Source organism: Gossypium hirsutum, chromosome A06 (genome assembly GCF_007990345.1).
Source record: "Gossypium hirsutum isolate 1008001.06 chromosome A06, Gossypium_hirsutum_v2.1, whole genome shotgun sequence".
Classification (NCBI taxonomy): Eukaryota; Viridiplantae; Streptophyta; class Magnoliopsida; order Malvales; family Malvaceae; genus Gossypium; species Gossypium hirsutum.
In genome coordinates, this window is record NC_053429.1 from 68,658,925 (window position 1) to 68,676,883 (window position 17,959).

General features: G+C 36.3%; 1 non-coding gene across 1 annotated transcript; it reads right to left on the minus strand.

The window, feature by feature from the left end:
* Positions 1-640: 640 nt before the first annotated feature.
* On the minus strand, positions 641-747 carry LOC121231328 (small nucleolar RNA R71). Its single transcript, XR_005929388.1, has one exon. It is a non-coding gene; the product is annotated as a small nucleolar RNA R71 (small nucleolar RNA).
* Between the last annotated feature and the right edge of the window lie 17,212 nt (positions 748-17,959).

The following is a 17,959-nucleotide window of genomic DNA, read 5'->3' on the forward strand; positions in this document are numbered from 1 at the left end:
AATTTTATATTATTATTACTTACTTACTTACTTGCTGTTTCCTTTTCTTGGCAGCTTTTTATAGTTTATGACTAGAAGAAACCCGTCAGGGCTACTACTTTTTGACGAAGAAATCGATCGTACTGTTCGTAAAAACCAAAGAGAAATAAGGCGAAGCTTAAGATACACGGAGAACGAGCAAGAAGACGATACTCAACCCCCAACCGAAGAGGTGGCTGAAAACCAAGGCAATCAGCTACCTCCTGCAATTGCGGTTAATCAAAATCCTGCTCCACGCACTATGTATGATTATGCTAAACCTTCTTTAATAGGAACTGAATCTAGCATGGTTAGACTTGCTGTAGCTGCAAATAGTTTTGAATTAAAACCTAACACTATTTAGATGATACAACAATTTGTTCAGTTTGATGGTTTGCAGGATGAAGATCCCAACGCTCACTTAGCAAACTTTCTAGAATTTTGCGATACATTTAAAATCAATGGCTTTTCTGATGATGCCATTCATCTTCGGTTATTCCCTTTTTCATTAAGGAACAAAGCTAAATAGTGGTTGAACTCGTTACCATGAGGGTCAATTACTATTTGGGAACAAATGACTGAAAAATTCTTACTAAAATATTTTCCGCCGACTAAAACGGATAAATTACGTAATGACATCTCTTCTTTTGTACAGATGGATTTAGAAACCCTCTACGATGCATGGGAGAGATACAAGGACTTACTGAGAAGGTGCCCTCACCATGGGTTACTGCTTTGGCTCCAAGTTCAAATATTCCACAATGGTCTGAATCCTTCGACTCAACAAATGGTTGACGCAGCTGCTGGAGGAACCATCAACAATAAAACACCGGAAGATGCCTATGAGTTTATTGAGGAGATGTCACTGAATAACTATCAGTGGCAAGTCATGAGGACAAAGCCAACGAAAACAGCTGGTGTTTATAATGTCGATTCAGTTACCATGCTGTCAAATCAGGTAGAACTCTTGACTAAAAAGATTGATGGTTTTCTTAGTTCATCACAGGTTCACCCAGTAATGCAGTGCGAAGCAAGTAGCGATGGAACAAGCCATTCGGAATATCAACTTATGGCCATAACATGGATAACGAGCAACTAAACTACTTGGGTAATAATTCTCGACCTCAAAACAATTCATTTAGTAACACTTACAATGCAGGTTGGAGGAACCATCCCAATTTTTTGGGTTTTCAGCAACCACCCTACCAACAGGAAAAGAAGCCAAACCTTGAAGAGATGCTCTCAAAGTTTATAGCAGTGTCAGAAACCCATTTTCAGAACACCGAGATAGCACTTAAAAATCAACAAGAGTCAATCTAAGGGCTCGAAACTTAGATAGGCCAACTTTCCAAACTAATCTCCGAGCGACCACAAGGTAGTTTTCCAAGTAATACTGAACCCAACCCAAGGGAACAACTCAACGTGATTAATGTTCAAGATGAAGAAGGATTTGTGGAGCCTAAACTAGAACCGCGACAAGAAACTGTGGTAAGTAAAGGCCAAGGTGAGGTAGATCAAAATACAAAAAAACATCAGTAAATGTTGAATATAAACCTCGTGTACCATACCCCAACGCAACAAGGAAAGACCACTCAGATGAACAATTTGGTAAATTCCTTAAACTCTTAAAAAATTACAAATTAACTTACTATTTATTGAAGCTCTATCGTAGATGCCAAACGCAATAAAATTCATAAAAGAGATTTTAGCAAATAAGTGGAGGTTGGATGAGGCGTCGCATGTGGAGCTAAGCGCAGTGTGCTCAGCTATTCTGAAAAATAAGCTACCGAACAAACTAAAAGATCCAGGGTGTTTTACGATTCCTTGCTTAATTGGTAGTTTAGATGTTAATAATGCATTAGCTGATTTAGGGGCTAGTATCAACGTCAAGCCTTTTAAAATGTTCAAGCAACTAGGTCTCAGGAAACCCAAATAGACTAGGATAAGCTTTCACTTAGTAGATAAACTATAAGATTTCCTAGGGGTATTATTGAAGATGTGCTAGTCAAAATTTATAAATTTATATTTCCCGTTGACTTTATCGTTTTAGACATAGAGGAGGATAGCAATACTCCTTTAATCCTAGGATGGCCCTTTTTAGCAACTACTAAAACAATTATTGATGTTGGCACAGGTGAACTCACGCTTCACGTAGGAGAAGAAACACTCACCCTTCAAGCTCGCAATTCTGACAACACATCAAAAATTGAAGGTGATCATCTAAACCATTCTATTAAAACTGACCACATGATACAACCCACTTTACAGGAGATAAGTCTGAAGGAAGTACATGAGCCACTATCGAATAATAGTAGAGGTTCTATTCATGAAGAACGAACGCTGCAAGTAGAGGAGTTAGATGAATGGCGAACACACGATAAACCGACAACAGACGATAAATCAAAACTAAGCCAAAACGAGCCCGATACCTCTCTAAATCAACTTAAGGTTGGTGATAAGGTCTTATTAGATGCCGCAGATCCCCACATTGTCACTACCACACTGAATGAGGAAATCCCTCTTATTTTTCCATTCGGTATGGTGGAGGTGAGTCATCCAAAGTTCGGAACTTTTAAGGTAAACAATACCCGTTTAAAACCTTATTTTCAGATTAATAGTAGGAACGAGGAGTGTAAACTCCTCGAACCACCATGATCATACAACGGAGAGGTAAGTCGAGCTTAGACTATAAATAAACGCTTCTCGGGAGGCAACCCGAGCACTAACAATATTAATTTCTTTAAATTTTGGTATTTAACTCCTAACTTACTAATGGAAATCTTGAATACAGGTGTTTCCACAGAGACACCGCCAAGCACACGGGCATGCTTATGGTCGTGTGAAAACAGGGCAAGGATTCCCCCAACACGGGCTTCGATAAAACGCCACGGCAGTACGATATGGCCGTGGTCGAACCTGCCAAAATAACACAGGCGTGGGGCTTGCACACATGGGTGTGGGAGAAGCGAATGAAGCTAGACATGGTCGTGTGAACCCACACACCCAAGGAACACAAGTGTGTATTAAATGTCAGACGCGCCCAAATTTGAAATTCGCGAATCACACGGGCTAAGATTGGGGAACACGAGAGTGTGCCCTGGCTGTGTGGCCCAACATCTATAAATATCTTGCACTATTCACTTTCTTTCCCATTCAAAAACCCTAACCCTAGCCGCTGCAACTCCACACAGCCTCCTTGCCATGCCCGTGCGCCGTCTCCAACTTCATTTTAACGCTCAATCCCTCTCTCTTAGCATTTGTTTACTCCTTTCACTTCTATTTTACTTATTACTAATGCTTATTGTTAGCATAATCTTCATTTCTTTCGAACTATTTGTCATTTTGCTCATTATTTTATCATTTAGTTTGCATTCTTAGGTTAGTTATTATACATTACGTGTTAAATCAAGTTATTAGGGAAACCTCATACCCATGACTTTACCATGCTCATTCTCATGATATTTCCATGCCAATGTCTATCATTCAATTTGCATTTTTCAATTATGTTGTTAGAAAAGCCTCACTCTTTTGTCCTACACATGCCATTACTATGCCCATTTTCATACAATGATAAGGTTACGAAATTATTAGATTAGTTATGTTTGGTTGTGGTTGAAATTCTGCTTTTTATTTGAAAATTGAATTCCTTTTACTATGACCACTCATTAAGATGACTTGATAATTCTAAATGTAGGTACCATGTCATCTTCACGTGGTAAAAAAGCCACCGTACCTACCTCAAAGAAGAGGAAGGAAGCGTCATCTTCCGCGGCTCCAACCACAGAAATTCGTCACCCCCTCTTGCGGTTCCCCCGAGGGCCTCAAGAAGAGCTTTTCCAAATACTTCGAGGCCAACCCTTAATTACAGGCCGTTGCATCAACTGGGCTACCATAGAAGAAGTTCAGATGGCTGATGGGATTATCGAGCCGACATACCTTGAGCTAACGATGGAACTATGCTCAATGTTCCATCTTCACACTGTAATGACGTACTACAATGATGCCGGCATGGTCCAATTTCGCCTAGGCAGATTAATCCACCAGGTAAGCATCCTAGAGTTTGGTGCTGCACTGGGCCTATATACAGAAAAGTTCAAGGAGGAGAATGAACTACACTTCTCCCCCTCGAAGCGCTGCACACTTTGGCCCCTGGTGCGGCCTCCTACAATCCTAGCCGCTCTAAGGCATCAGTTCTCCCACCATCATTGAGGTACCTACACGCCATTTTAGCTCATACGATTCCAAGGAGGCGATAGAGCACTGGCGTCGTTAACACCCATGACGCCTACTTCTTATGGTGCATGTCGTAAGGGCACGTCATCGACCTTGCCTATTTCATCGCCCTTGCGATTCAGCACCAGACGAAGCGGCATCGGAAGGGGGTCATCTCCATTGGCCCCTATGTGACTCGACTGGTGCAACACTTCGGGCTCCTCAACACCGCAGCCTAAGAATCATCCCTCACCCTCATCGGCCAGATGTCTCCACAAGGCATCTCGAGCATGCTTAGCATGAGAATGATCAAGAGGCGCCGGAGAACCTACCTTCCTCAGTATCGTCTTACCCAATCTACCGAGGAGGAGGCCTACGAGAACATTCCTGATGATGTCCCCCTACAGCACGAGGACCCACCGACTCAGCCACCACCACCCTCTCATCCAGTTCATGCGGCGGCTTCATACAATGACATCTCTGAGTACCTCACTCGATTCGAGCAACAATGTTTTCAACGATTTGAAAACATTGATGCTACTCTATAGCAGATTTATTAGCACCTCCACATCTCATCTCCAGTCCCACCTCGCGAACCATCCAGCGATAAAGATGCTTAAAAACATTTATTTATTATTTTATGTTTTTAATTTTTATTAAAACTACTTTTATTTTTATTTTTATTTTTTAGCAGATTTTAGAATTTTATTTTTACTTATCAATTTCGGTTTTTCTTTATGAGTAATTATTCTTCCTAATATCCCCTAAAAACTCCACTTGGAAAGGTTCTCCACGACTGCCACATCCTGATCGACCACGACCATAGCTACCACTAGATATAATATTCTTTTGGCACAGAACTTATGGACTAATAAACCTCTACGACCACGGAGTATCCTCCTCCACTCTCGAACCGATTACTCTCCAAAACTCTAGTTCGAGGAATTCATCATACAGGAAGTTTCACTTCTCTCCCTATCTTATTTTTCTACTTTAATATCTATCGTTGTATATTGAGGGAAATGTACGTATTAAGTGTGGGGGGAATATTTATTTCATTATCAGAAAAATCCCTGAATGATTGCCTTGTTCTCTTGAAAAGCTTTCATATCATATTTAGGATAAATTTTAATTAATTTATGATTTTGATTGATATATCTTGAATTAAAACATAAGGATTTATTCATTGATTATTTAAACTTTAAGACATTAGAGAATCAACCATGATAAGTTGATTTTTAAGAATTTAAAATTATAGGTTGTTTCCCCAAGTCTAGGTATTAATTTGAATTGGAATTCACGAGTCTAAACATCAAAAAGCCATAATTTTTGTGAGATTTTTGAGCCTTTTGAGCATCTATTAATCCTTTCACGCTCACTTTTATTATTGCTTTGAGTGCGTCAGTATTGAACTGTTATTCTAGAACTTGCTTGATTATGCATGTCGAGACCACACCATTTGATTTGATATGTCAAAATGATTAAGGCACTTAGGATTAACCCACTCATGCCATGAAAAGCCTACCTCCACGATTAACCCCTAGTAAACCCCCTTGAGCCTAACAAGCCATTCCTTGTATTAACCTCAATATTAACCCTTAACCCATTATTGTTAAAATCCCCTAAATTAATTTGATTCTTATTTTTGTCGAGACTTGAGCTGAAGAAATTGCTTAGCCATGTCTTGTTTGATTATTTAACTTGTTCTTAAAAAAATAAAACTATGTATACATATCTGTAATTCCATATTCTGAGAAGAAGTTCTGTTGTACGCAAGTGAAGATTAACTCTTTTTCTAGTTAGGCAATTTTTTTCAATTCAATCTTGATTCTAACCCTTTCTTTCAGCTTGTGACCAAACCCCCTAATCAAGCCTCATTACAACCCTCTAAAGACCTTTTGACTGATGTATCATCTTAAATTATATTGGTGGAGATTTGATTTTCATGCAAGCCTATGGTAATGACTTTTCATTATTGACTATTGGGTTCTTCATTTATTGTCCTTAAACACCTCGAGTGATTTGAGTGAATCTTTAGTGAGGACATAAAACTCTGTGATATTTTGAATCAAAGGTAATTACTTAGATGAGGGGAGACACCTATGTTTGCATGAATAAAATGCTCAACTTGAAATGTTTGGAACTTTTATGTTCTTTTAGTTGAATTCTCAATGTATGATTACTTATGGGTTAATGTGAGATATTATCGATAAAAATTATAAGTTGAGAATTTTGCTTGAGGACAAGCAAATGCTTAAGTGTGGGGGTATTTGATAAATCGAAAATTATACATATTTTTACCCCATGTTTAATGCATTTTATGGATGATTTCTCATTAGAATTGTGAATTTGATGCTCCTAATGCTTTAATTTCATGTTTTATACTTAGGCGAGCATAGGAGAGCGAAAGGAATAAGAAACAGGCCAAAACGAAGAAAATGGGCCAAAGTACAAAATCAACATGGCTTGGACCTCCTCACACAGGCAGACCACACGGCCGTGTCAATTTGGTAGGCTCGAACATGGCCTGAAGTAATCAAACACAGGCGTGTGCCACTGGCGTGTCCCTGCCGAGCCCAAGTTGAGTCCAATTTAGAAAAGGCCATTTTTGAGGGCTTATAGGCATTCCAAAGCCTATAAATGCACCCTAGAATAGGAGAAAAGAAAAGAGGAGAAGAGGGGGTAAGGAATTACTCCAAGAAAGCCGATTGATCCATCTCAGAAGCTGGATTCATCATCAAGACTAAAGATCTCTCCTCAATTTCCCTTAAGGAGTTTTGGGTTTTCTTTATGTTTTGTATTCTTTATTCTTCTGAGATGTTTTCTTATTAAGTTATGAACTAAAACACCTAAATACCTAAGGGAAATGAAACCTAAGACGAATCTTGTTATTATTTTCTGAATCGTATGATAAATATTTAACTTGTTCTTAATTATGTGTTCTTAATTCTTGTTTTAATATCCCAGGATACTGATTCAAGACAAGCTCTTATTCAGAGGAGGAATAGACCCTGTCCAATGGTACATTTGTCATAATTAAGCGGAGTTGATTGCACGCCTAGACATAGGGTGACAATATTTTGCTGGATTAGGGTGAAACCTAATAAGGGGGTCCATAGACTGAGTTAATCCAACCCTAAAGTGTTAATTAGAGAAAAGTCTCAGTTATTCAATCTAGGGATTAGACGTTATCAGTCTTGAATAGGGATAATAACATAACTTAGGGATCTCTACGGAACAAGTTAATGAATAAATCGTCTGATTCGGAGCCAGAATAACAAGTAAAGTCCAGGTGGATTTTTCCTTAGGTATTGTCTTAAATCAACCGATTTTTCCCAAAAGCAATTCCCCAATTCTTTTCTCTGTGCATTCTTAGTTTAGATAATTAGTCAATTAAAACAAAACCTCTTTATTCTTAGGCAAGATAATAAAAAGACAATCATTACTAGTACTTTTAGTTCCTTTGGGTTTGGCAATCCGGTCTTGCTAAAACTATACTACTGTTCAATAGGTACACTTGCCTACATCGCAATAATAGTTTGTTCAAGAACGAGTAATTACAAATATTTAAAACCTATCACGAAACCACACGATTAGTAGCCATGAGATGTGGCTTATAATGATTTTGGCTTGTAAGCCTATTCATCCATGATATGTGTAAATGTCTTGTGATATGGGTATGTGATTATGCTTTTTCACTATGTATAAGAAGTATATGGCATATGTACATGGTGAATGCCTTATAACCATTCGAGGTGGTCATAGCCGTGGAATAAATGTGTGATATGATAATAAGTTGTTAATGCCCTGAACATGGATGTTTAATTTATAAGTTAGTATAGGACACGGGTAGGCCACACAGACGTGTCCCATAGCCATGTCCCAAAGTCAGTATTGAACATGAGTAGTCCACACGGGCGTGTGCCATGGTCGTCTTTAAAAGTCAGTGTTGCCCACGGACTAAGGGCATGGGCGTGCCCCAAGCCACACGGACGTGTGAGTCCACACGGCCCATCTACACGGGCATGTGACGCTCCTAAGCTAAAAATTTTTAAGTTGCCCAAAGTTTACCGAATGTTTTCAAATTTGTCCTGAACAACCCTAATGTAGATTATAGGCCTCAATGGCCAGTATAAGGGACGATATGCATATGTTCTAAAAGCTTTAATTTTCGGGCAAACTTTGGTGACTCGATTTTGTATTTTTATGAATGTTTAAGTCTGGTAATGCCTCTAGCCCTGTCCCGGTGTTGGATACAAGAGAGGGGTGTTACATTTAGTGATATCAGAGATATGGTTTAGTCGGTTCTTAGACTAATCTAGGATATGTATGAGAGTTTAGCTATACATGCCACCGATCTGTGATAGTGTGATGTCTGTCGACATGCATGAGAGCATTTTGTTTAGACAATGTTGCCCTCCAACCAAGCTATACCGACCATGTTTGATGAGAAGCTAAGGCATTCGGGTAAAGTACAGTTATGATGAGCTTAAAATTTGAAAATATGAATAAAAGTTCATGTTATGTATGCGATAACATATGAGATGAAAGTTTAAACTGTGATGTATTTGTGCATGTTTGTTTGGCCTTTATAAAAGGTTATATGCCTGATTTGTTGGATTGAAGAATGAGATTAGTAGGCTATCCAAAATCCATAGAATGCATACCTAAATTTACTTGTTTAAATAAGATAACTGAAAAGTTCTTGTCATATGAACGTGAATAAAAGTTTGTCTGAAGTGAATGATATGTTTATGAAAATGTTATTTTGATAATGAACTAGTGATATATGTCTATGAGTATGAGAAACGAGTTAGTGATCTTACAACCCCACCCCCTTACCAGGGTGGTGTTTTGTAAAGGAATTTCACAAGAATCATATTGAATAAGTCCACAAATATGATACCAAAGGGTTCAGCTATTAAATGGTTATGAACACGATTAGAGATTAAATTAGGTTGATAAATAACGACAAGACTAGTAAGGTAAGATGTTGGGAAATGTATTAACTGGAAATTTCTTCAGAACTGAACTTCTTTAATGAGAAGCATAATGTGAGATTTACAATGGCTGAAATAACTGAAGGAATAATGTTGAAAGGTAAGATACCATATTATTGCAGTCTTTTCTGAGGTATTCTGTATGTTTAACTATTCTCGGAAATATTTTTACGATTGCTGCCCTACTGAAAAAATCCTTGATTTATGAGAGTGCTTCCTAATCATGATGTATAGACAAAAAATATTGATGGCCTGACTGGTGCATAATCTGTATTGCTCTATGTCTCTCTGGCATATAATTGCATTCCATCTAATGGGACGTTATGAAATAATATGCACGATGATATAAATTTATTTCTCCAAATTGATGCTCTATTCAATATACATATATAGGAAGATAAATTATCCTTATTGCATTTAATCCCAGTGGGTTGGATTGATGTATTCTTCTGAACTTCCTCTCCATGAAGAAGTATCAAGATCCTTCACATCTTTTTTATGAACATTTTTCTGGGTTATTCATTATGATATGGTATCTTGGATTTTTGTACCTTGGATATCTTTATCTTGGATTCCTCTGTCATGGATTTCTTTATTCTGGTTTTATTGTTATCTTCATCTCGTAAAATTACGAATGATCACTTGTATCCAAGGTATGTTCTTCAACCTATGATGGCTATGTCGATTATAAATGTGTTCCTGGTTTGATTATAGTAACGTGATGACCTCCGTATCTAGATTTCTCTAAATCTTCGTGTAAAGAACTGATATCAATAAAGGCATACATGATGAAAATTACAGTTTTAGTTTGTATGGTGGATTCCTTTCCTCGAGTAAGTTAATCCAAGTTAATGCATTCAATTGAGGGATTTTTGTTATCTTGAGCTAATGCAATTGAAATGGACTTTGGTTAGTATGATAAGTGAGTTTGAATGGTTTCATGTCAGACTGTCCTATCAACTGAAAAAGAGGATCTTTTAAAATGTCATTTATTAATGATTAATACCGACTCAGTGGTTCAAGTGGTATTGATTATTATTTGAAAGATTAAATAAAGTATTTGTGTCTGGAAAAAAGATTTTACCTCTCTTTGGGTAAAGGATAGATAGTCTGAATGAAAGTGCATATATATATATTAAGAGACCCTGATACGATTTAAAGTTGTTCTGAATGATATCATCTTGTGAAAGTTGAATGGTCTATTACATGTCATTAAAGCTTTGAATGAGTAAGAATGTTATTGACCAAAGTCTTTGAACCGATGGGGTATGTGCTGAATAAAAAAATTTCATAAATTTCAATAATGTGTTATTGAATAAATTTTGATGTGTGCTACGTCAGTAAAGCAATGGGATGGCTAATGTATCTACTGTCCTAAAGGGAGTTGAGTGTGAGATCTATCTACTGTCCTAAAGGGAGTTGAGTGTGAGATTGTGCAACTAACTTAAGTCGATCACTGCCTGATTTCTGAGAAGGGAAGAATGTGGTTACAAGTACTTGAAATAAAAATTTCGGGTTTATGCAGAGAGTTTGCAAGAAAAATCACAGGAGTAATTTATTGATGATCGAGTTTAGAACTTGACATTTCTAATCTTTATAATTGAATGCATGAAAGGTTATCAGGACTACTGATAAACATCGGGTGATATCAGAATGATCTTCGTCAGTAGTGATATTAGAATGGAAATGAAAACAAGATGATTATGGATTTCTTGTTAGGATTATTCTTATATTTGAAAAAGAAAAAGGATGTATGGATTTTTGGTTGACATATGATAAAATTCGCAAATCATCTTGTTAAATGTTAAATCTACCCAACGGGTTAATGGAATCATGTATTGATGAGAGTATCAGATTTCTTGGGAAGCTAGTCCTAGTTAATTGGATTGGGATATGGACTTTCATATATCATGAGTTATTGGGAAAGCTAAATAAGACCCTGGATTTTAATGAAGGCTAAAGTAAAAGGTTCTTTAGCACTAATTATGAGATAGTAAAGATTATGAGGAACTAAACCACTCTTCTGGTAAGATTTTCGGGGATGAAAATCCTTAAAAGGGGAGAAATGTAACATCCCGAATTAGGGCCTAATTGGAACAGTGGTTTCGGGACCACAAATTCGACATAAGAAAATTTATTTTTATTATATTTTTATGTTCTACAATTTCACGGAATGATTTCGTGAAAATTTCGTTCGAAAATTTTGACGTTTGGGCATTCAATTTGGTCAAAAGGACTAAATTATAAAAAGTATAAAAGTTGAGTTCTACATGTTAGAGGTATCAAATTGTTATGAAATTTTAAATGGGAGGTCCTTAAATGGTAATTAGACCATTGTATAACTTGTTGGACAAAAATGGCCTTAGATAGATGAAATTTCAAAGAAAGGCAAAAAGTGCATTTTGGTCATTTAGGGGTAAAATGCATTAAAAGACAAAATTTAAAACCCAAATGTATCCCTTTCTTCTTGCTTTAGCCGAATTTACCTAGGGCAGCCATGGTTAGGGTTTGGCCAAGCTTCCAAGCTCAATAATTAAGGAAAACAAGATTCGGGCTTAGAACGAGGTTGAACAAGGTTAAGCACAAACTTGAAATAAATAGTTGTACTCGAAATCGAGGTAAGTTCATATGTCAATGATAATGCAATGATATTATTATTGTTCATACTTGAACCTAAATTGATGTGTTAACATTGTGTGATGGATATTTATTTAGTTGATAGGAAGATTATATATTGTAGCAAATGCCAAAGTATAATTATATGCAATACCATGTTTATCTTATGGACTAATGTCTAAATAAACATGGAAATGTGTTAAATTGGATGTACATTGCATGAGCGGCTATACCTAATGAGATACTTGATGGAAACAGAAAAAAATCTCGATTTAATAAAAAGGGAAATTCGATGGATAAACCATGGCTTACATGACTTGAGATCCTGCATGTGTTGCAGAAAAGGATTTAGCCCGGACGGGTAGTCTGTTGATCTCTAATATAGAAAGGATCTAGCCCGGACGGGTGTTCCTTAAGTGATCGAGCCTCCCGAAGAATATGTGTGCATCAAGGATTTAGCCCGGACAGGTAATCCGATTGGGGTATGAATTTAGCCTGGACTGGTAATTCAGATCCGAGCTCATTGAGAGTGCTTGTCGTTACAAGGGATTTAGCCTGGACTGGTAATCCCGACGTCACTCCATGAGTTTATATTACGGGGGATTTAGCCTGGACTGGTAATCCCGCCGTAAGATGGAAGGTTCGCGGGAGTGCGCATTGAAATGATCACTTGTATGAATTGACGGTGAATGGGATATCCATCGAGATTCCGAGAAATTCAACGAGATTAGTATGAGAAATGAAATAAAAGGTTCTTGCCATGATACATAATGTATGTTATATGATAATATTATGATGCATGTGAGTTGTCATGTGACACCCCTAAAGTGACCCTAGTCGGAAAGTGGTTTCGGGACCACTAAACCGAGTCATAAAGATAATTAACCGTCATAGTTGATGCTCATTATATGTACATATGCATGTGTGAAAATTTCATGTTTGAATTTTGTTAATAGTAAGTGAATTTTATCAAATAGGACTTATGTGAGAAAATTTTGACATGTGATAGGTCAAAGCATAAAGATCTATTAGTGCATGAAATAAAAAGGGGGGACTTGCATGTCAATTTCCCCCCTAATTAGTAGTGGCCGGCCATGACAAGTATGGTAGACCAAGTGTGATGGGCAAGAACATGTCATAAACATGTTAAGTTAGTGTTTCATGGGAAGTATGATAAAATAAGGAGCATGGGATACAAAATATATGCCTTTTATATTAATAAATTAAATGTTAAATGAATAAATAATATGAAATATGAACTTATATTAAAAGAAATGGGTGATAAAAACAAAGTTGGTTCATCTTTTTCTTCCTCCATTGCCGTACCTAAAGAAAGAAAAGAAGAAATTGAAGTTAAGGCATTTGGTCACCTTTAAGTGGATTAAGGTATGTTAATGCTCTATCATTGAAAATCTTTGTATATTTGGAGTGGCCATCAAGTATAGGAGCTAGCTCATGGCAAATGTTTTTGTAAAGTTATGAAGATGACATTCGGTCATGGATGTTTGTATTTCTTTGATGTCGTTTTTGATGCTTTAGGGTATTGAGGGTTGATTATAGATGAGTTGAGCTTGGTAAAATTAAATGTTTGTGGCTAAATTGCTTAATGACAATCGGCTATGTTGAAATGCTAAATTAGTGCTAAATTGTAAGTATTTAAATGAGTGTTAGCCGAAATTGAGCCTATGATATTAATTAGAATTTGCGAAATTTATGCATTTTGTGGTCCAAGTGTGATAAGAACCATACGGTTATGGCATGTAAGCATGAAGATTTGTGGATGATTTAGAATTGGCCTAAGTGTTTTAGTCATTAATATATATGTATATTGCCGAATGTATGCTTAAGGAATTGGTTAAGTACATTGTTGTTAAATGCTTGTTGTTTTTGTATAATTGTTGCCTAGCTACTAAATGAACTTAGGGTATTATGGATAAGTTTAAGAGTGGCATAATTGAAATGAAGTTTGCTTGGGCCAAATGTGAACCTAAGTTTTGAATTACAATTGATGCTTGTTAGTTAGTTGATGATGTCCTTTGATAGCCCTTTTGATATTCGGCCATTGTTAAGGAATTTTGAATTGGTTATAAATTTCTATGTTTTAATTAGCAAATTGAATTATTGAAGGTTGAGCTAATTATATATGTATACGTTTTATATGTACATTAATTTCTTAGTCTATGTTATTCGGCTATAATCGTCATGGTAGAATTTTTTTAATTTGTAAATTTGTTAATCATTAGCTCAAGAGCATCAAGGACAAAAGTCGAAAAAAGGGACGACAAAACTAAGCGAATAGCCGTAGAATTATAGTCGTCGACAACTTTTAAGGTAAGTTTCTAGCATATAAATTTAGTTATAATGAAGAATGATATGGAAAACGGCATATAGGATATTATGTTTTAAATATGTGAATGAGAACTTTACAGAGTAAATTGTATAAATCTGCAAGGGACAGCAGCAGTAGCGTTTTGGAAAAATTACCATAAATTGTGAGAGTTGAGTTAAAGGCTGAATAAAATATTTAATTAAAGCTTAATGAGTCTAGTTTCTTATAAAAGAAACCGTGTAAGCAAAGGAATTTCCGATAATGAGATATTTAAAGTTGTGTGAGACGGTGTCAGAATGACTCCGAAATCCCCTGTTCTGTTTTTAGAAAATCATTATAAATTGTACAAAAATGGTTATAAGATAAAATTTATATGCTTAGACTCCTTAATGAGTCTAGTTTCAAATGAAATCAAATACAACATATTTTTAATTCTGTAAAATGATAAATTTGATTAGTAGTGAAGAGTCATCAGATTAGTCAAACAGTGAAACAGGGGAAACTTTAAGAAAAATCTGGTATTGATTGGCCAAACCTAAAATTCTGGAAATTTTATGGATGGAAGATATACGAGTCTATATTCAGGAAAAATTAACGGAAAGTGATTTGGAGTTTTGTAGCTCCAGTTATAAATAATTTAGTGACTATTGCTCAGGAAAAACAGCTTGTGCTGAATTTGAGATTATGTTGTGAACCTTGATAAACTTGTTTTAGTTGCTCATAAGCTATTGATTAAACCCATACTTGAATTCTAAATCGTGATATTGTAAGTTTATGAGTATTCGAATATGAAATGATAGTATGGCGTAATGGCTGATGTGATGAATGTGAAAGTGTATATATATGTGATAAGGCCTAATAGCCGATGTGATGAATGTGAAAGTGTATATATATGTGATAAGGCCTAATGGCCGATGTGATGAATGTGAAAGTGTATATATATGTGATAAGGCCTAATGGCCGATGTGATGAATGTGAAAGTGTATATATATGTGATAAGGCCTAATGGTCGATGTGATGAATGTGAAAGTGTATATATGTGATAAGGCCTAATAGCCGATGTGATGAATGTGAAAGTGTATATATATGTGTTAAGGCCTAATGGCTGATGTGATGAATGTGAAAGTGTATATATATGTGATAAGGCCTAATGGCCGATGTGATGAATGTGAAAGTGTATATATGTGATAAGGCCTATAGCCGATGTGATGAATGTGAAAGTGTATATATATGTGATAAGGCCTAATGGCCGATGTGATGAATGTGAAAGTGTATATATATGTGATAAGGCCTAATGGCCGATGTGATGAATGTGAAAGTGTATATATATGTGATAAGGCCTAATGGCCGATGTGATGAATGTGAAAGTGTATTTATGTGATAAGGCCTAATGGCCGATGTGATGAATGTGAAAGTGTATATATATGTGATAAGGCCTAATGGCCGATGTGATGAATGTGAAAGTGTATATATGTGATAAGGCCTAATGGCCGATGTGATGAATGTGAAAGTGTATATATGTGACAGGGCCGAGTGGCCAACGTGATGGATGTGAAAGTGTATAAATGTGATAAGTCCTGAAGGGCATTTGTGTCAGTACTATATCCGGGTTAAAACCCCGTAGGCTTTATGCGAGAATATTATCACTGATTAATGTCCGTAAGCTTCGTGCTCGTACTATATCCGAGCTCTAAAGACCCGATGACTACGTGTGGGGATTTTGTCCTGGTAAGACTTCGTAATAAGAATTGCTTATAAATATATTCAATGCGAAAGGTTAAACAGGTATGTACTCCAAGTTTATATGTGAGCTTGATTTGCACTAAATCATAAGGTAGTTATGTGATGCATACGAGAGCAATCTATGAGACTATTCCTATGATTATGTGACATCGGATCAGTGTGAGAGGTTATGTGAAATCATACGATATATCTATGTCACATGAGCTCACTTTTATGTGAAAGTTTATCTGCCTATTGTATATGATGAGATGTGCATATTCGGTAAAGGGATGTATGCCCGAAGGAAGAGTGAAATAAAAATACGAACAACTATGTTATAATTTGATTGTTATCTGTTGACACTGCTTAAAACTTACTAAGCATTGTAATGCTTACTCTGTTTACTCTGTTTCCTCTGTTTTATAGATCTCATTGCGAAGCTACAGGCTCGGGGATCGTCAGCAACTAGTCACACTATCACTATCCACTGTTTGGTACTGCTATGTTTTGGATTATCTTATGGCATGTATAAAATAGACTAGTGGCGGAAGAATATTTTGGTTAATGTATATAAGCCATGCGAAAATGGCATCTTTTGAATGTTTACTTAGAGAAGTTTAAATTTTATCCCTGGCCGTGCTTAGTACTTATCTAAATGAATGACCTTTATTTCAAGAAAAAGTTCAAAATTTTACGGTTCTGACATGAGTTACAAGCCCGGTAATGCCCCTTACCTATTCCGACGACGGTCACGGGATAGGGGTGTTACATGTCATGTTTGGACGAGTGCAGTGCTAAATGATAGCATAGGTAAGTACTCGAAACCCATGAGCACGTGTTTGAAATGTGAAATGAAATGTACTTATGACGATGGTGCAAATGAATGAATGATATTTATGAGAATAATTTCTATGGCAAATTTGTGATGGTTATTATCTTGTTGCACTAAGACAGATTTGGTACAGCAGCATTGGTCCAACTTTGAAAATCCACCAAAAATTGTGGAAATTTAATTAAAGACTGAATAAAATATGGAATTAAAGCTTAATGAGTCTAGTTTCACATAAAGGAAATGTTAGAAGCAAAATAATTCTGTATCATGAGATATTTGAATTCTTGTGAGATAGAGTCGGAGTGATTCTAGACTTCCCTGTCTCAATTTTGGAAAATCACTAGAAATTGTAAAGCAATAATTATGAGTTAGAATTAATATTACTGAAATACTTAATGAGTCTACATTCAGGAGAAAGAGATAGAAACATTATCCGATAAATAAATTTTAGTAAAGAAAGGACAAAGCTGCCAAATTGTGAAACAGGGGAGACTTTGAATAATAAACTGTACTTATTGGCTAAACCAAAAATTCTGAAAATTTAATGATAAGAAGAGATATGAGTCTAGTTTATGGAAAAATTAATGGATATTAATTTGGAGTTCCTTAGCTCGAGTTATAAATAATTTATCGACTATGACTCGAGTAGACAGCTTGACCAGAATATGAATAAAAGCATAATTATAGTTATTTTACCTAAGGAAACATGTTATTATAATGCTTATTATTTTCATATGGACTTACTACTCCCCCTTTCCATTTTTTTCTAGTTTTGACAGGTCAGCTCAGGGTTGGAGATCGTCGAAGGCAGCATCACACTATCGAGCCTTTACCCTTGGAGTATTGACATGTACATGTTAAACGTGTTCAAGTGAGTGGCATGTATAGGGACTTAATTTTTCTATGATCGATGTTGTTGTGATTAGCCAAATGTATTGGCTTATAATGATTTCTTGTATGCAGGCATGAGTTGTGGCTTATAATGATTTTGGCTTGTAAGCCTATTCATCCATGATATGTGTAAATGTCTTGTGATGTTGGTATGCGATTATGCTTGTTCACTGGGTATAAGAAGTATGTGGCATATGTACATGGTGAATGCCTTAGGACCATTCGAGGTGGTCATGGCCATGGAATAAATGTGTGATATGGTAATAAGTTGTTGGTGCCCTGAACATGGATGTTTAATTTATAAGTTAGTATAGGACACGGGTAGGCCACATGAGCGTG